At 51.3% G+C, this 3,448-nt stretch overlaps 1 protein-coding gene across 8 annotated transcripts in view; it reads right to left on the bottom strand.

Moving 5' to 3' along the window:
- Positions 1–1,212, bottom strand: part of BCAS3 (BCAS3 microtubule associated cell migration factor) — a 353,644-nt gene extending 352,432 nt beyond the window's left edge. For 5 of the 8 annotated variants that reach the window (XM_082776135.1, XM_082776133.1, XM_082776130.1 and 2 more), the window contains exon 1: positions 1,127–1,212. The gene's annotated coding sequence lies outside the window, so the exon portion shown is untranslated. The remainder of the gene's footprint in view (positions 1–1,126) is intronic. The other 3 variants (XM_082776131.1, XM_082776129.1, XM_082776132.1) reach the window with 2 other exon arrangements.
- Between the last annotated feature and the right edge of the window lie 2,236 nt (positions 1,213–3,448).

Raw genomic sequence — 3,448 nt, forward strand, 5'->3', positions numbered from 1 at the left:
TGTAAGAAACACATTTCTTTTTAATAATAATCCTTTGTATAACACTTGCTTACTATACTAGTTTTTCCATATTTTTTAGAATGATGAAGAACTCCTGAAGAAGGAAATAGCTTACTCAAACCTGTCAAACAATGTCCCTTTACAGCACTCTGACTTTTTTTTCAGTACTTCAATCAACACACCTCCTGCCATGTGTGTGAAAGCAAAAGAAATCAACACGAAGCAGCATAATAAAATAGAAAATTTTCTTTGAACTGTTTATTGAAGATAACGGTACAGAGATACAGGTATTATAGCATTACGTAAGACCGCTATTTATTGATAAGGCACGGTCTTAGAACATCCTGTGTATAAACACCAGATACAGTCATAACTGCTGCACAATGTGCTCATAAAATCTCTACTGGGTTACAGTGCAGGTAACACAGAAAGTGCGATGAAGCACGTTTTACTTTCTTATGTCATTTTTTTGTACCCCTGTCAAGTTTGCCTCCACACTTGTGGCGTTTCGCGCGTACACTCACCACACCTCCGCTGAAGAAAGGAGACACCTGAGGGGCCCCAGAGGTGCCAGGAACCCGCCCAAAAAACCGCGTCCCCATCAACCCACAGGCTGAAGGGCCGCCAGAGACCAAACCCCACCCGGCCCCAGCTGTCAGCGGGGCTCCCTCCCCGCGGTCCCAGCCCCTCGGAGCTCCGCAGCCCCCCCCGGTCCCACCCTGACAGGAGCCCCCCCGGGCCGGGTCTCGCCGAGCCCCCCTCAGCCTCCTCCTACTCCCGGCGCCGGCCCCGCACCCAGCGGCCGAGGCGGGGTCGCCCCACAGAAGCCCTCCCGCGGGCCCCGGAGCCACGAACAGCCACTCTTAGCCATAAAAATAAATAAAAATACACAAATAAACCAGGACGCACCGCCCGGAGCCCCGCGGCGCCCCCCGCGCTGCCGCCCGCGCTGTCCGTCAGGCCTCAGCCGGCCGGGGAGCGCCGGGACCCCGCCGGGCACCCCCCGCGGCCTCCCCACAGCGGCTCCGCGGGGCTCCGGCCGCCGCCGCCACCCGCCCGGCCCCGGCTGCCGCCCGCCCCCTCAGAGCGGCCCCGTCCCGCCCCTCCCCGGCCCCGCGCCCCTCACCTGCCGCCGCCTCACTGACACTGTTTGGGACCCCCACGGGGAATGACACCCAGCGCACCTCAGGCCCCCAGCCAATCACGCGCCGCCGAGGGCGGGCCGCTCCCTGCCCTCATCCAATCCACGCCTCGCTTTCCAGAAAGGGGCGGGGCGCGGAGAGGGCTGGAGAGCGGCTGCGCCCTGCCCCGCCCCGCCCCGCCCCCAAGCTCGGTTGAGGCAGCAAAACACGGCCCGCGCTGCCCCCGCCGCCCCCCCCTCCGCAGCTTTGTTTACATCGAGATCTCGCGAGAGCCGCCGCGCCGGGCCCGCGCACGTGGGCGGGGGCGGGGCCGGCGGGAATGGGCGGGAAAGCGGCGGCCGGGGAGGGGGGGGGCCGCGGGAGGCGCTGAGGGGGCGCGTGGCGGTGGGCGCCATTTTGAGGCGCCATGTCTGCCCCTGAGGCGAGCTTAATAAATTGTTTGTATAAAATAAATCGACGTGTAGCCTGCCGCTTTTCTGTGCGAAATAGCGAATGTCAGGGCACTGGAGAAGGCTCCCCGGGAAAGGGGGCTTGGCTCTGAGCCTGACAGAGCCCAAAAAGTGTTTGAACACCACTCAAGACTCAGGGGCTTATTTTGGGGGAGGTCCTGTGCACAGCCAGCAGTTGGACCCTGTGCTCCCTTCAGGGCTTATTCTAGGATTCCTTCCTTGCTCTTCTCAGCATGAAGGAAGTTTTAAATTGTGGCTTCTCACCTCAGCAAGTTACCATCAAATCATTAAGGTTGAGAATCTTTAAGACTTTCAAAATCTCCCAGTCCAACCATCCCCCTACCACCGATGTCACCCCCTAAACCATATCCCTAAGCGCCAGGTCCATCCTCTCCTTAAACAACTTGTCCCATCCTAGGGGGAAAAAAGCGTGTTTTTTTTCTGAACCACTACACACATTCAGCTGTTTTTTGATGCCAGGGAACTGTTTCCTCACACATGCTGGAGCTGTTTCACAAACAGCTTGTGGGACTCAGACCTGATTTATCAAATAGGGACTGCGGTAACACATCAGCTACACCCTGCCACACTGCCCGCCTCAGCGCCAGTAATTAATTTCAGGGCCGTCAAATGATAACATACATGTAAGTGGAGAAAATAAACTGTAGCCAGTCCACATCAGCAAGGGAGTTTCTCTACTGCTGAGGAGCTTTGTGTGTTTAACCCTTACCTTCACTCAACAGCTCTCCCGGGGGGAAAAAAAAAAACAAAAAAACTGTTTTTTGTCAAGTTTGTTAAAAGTGAAAAAGCAGGTGGCTGCCTCTCCAGCTGGACAAGCCCAAGTCTAGAATTGTCAGAAAGAAACAGAAGGAGGCACCACATTTGAATGTAACCAAGCTTAAGGAAAAATAAACTTGCCTATTTTCCTCCATATAATGTCTTCTTTTTTTTAAACATTATAAGGAGCAGCATTAGTCAGGCACAGGAACAGGCTCCCCAGGCAAGTGGCCACATCCCTGAGCCTGCTGCAGTTCAAGAAGCATTTGGACAACGCTCTCAGACATGAGGTCTGATTTTTGGGGTGGTCCTTGGGGAACTGAGGAGATCCTTGATCCTTGTGGGTCTCTTCCAACTCGAATATTCTGATTCTATAACACAGATACATAACTGTTATACTTGCATTTTTTTTGTGACTTTTTTTTAGTTGAATGTCACAAAGTGAAATTGAAAAGAGGCCATTACTATCACATTTTGATGCAAGGAGTGTTGCTAGATAAGTGTGTGTATACAGCTATAGCTAGCTTTTATGTTCTCTCTCCCCCCCCCCCCTTGTAGCATACAATTTTCAACACTGGTTATAATAAAACTTTGTTAACCATAGGTTACAACCACATACACAAATAAATTCTTGAATCCAATTTGGACAGAGCTCATTACTTTCATCTTGTAAGATTGGGCTGCATTCACTGGCTGGATGAAAGAGAATTATACATTTTCAGAAAGTGTGCAATTCCTCTAGGATTTCTGTAACCATGGTAACATATATAGATAGCAGGCCTAATTCCAGCCAATGTTTTATTGTGCCAGCAGTAAAGAATTAGATTCTAAAAATACCACCCTAGCCCTTGGAATGAAGTATTGGCATTTTACTTCCCCATTAAAAAAATGCAGGTTATATATTGCTACACTTTAACAAACACGTCAAGTATAAAATGCCAAGAATCGTTGCCTAGAACAGCTACGCAGGATGTCCTGTTTCATTAAACAGCCACAGTGAAGGGAAGAGTATTAGATTTTAATGAATACAGAATGAGTGTACTTAAGCTTGAAATGATCAAAAAAGAAAAAGGCACCCCA

This window comes from Aythya marila (genome assembly GCF_965140915.1).
Source record: "Aythya marila genome assembly, chromosome: 20".
NCBI lineage: Eukaryota > Metazoa > Chordata > Aves > Anseriformes > Anatidae > Aythya > Aythya marila.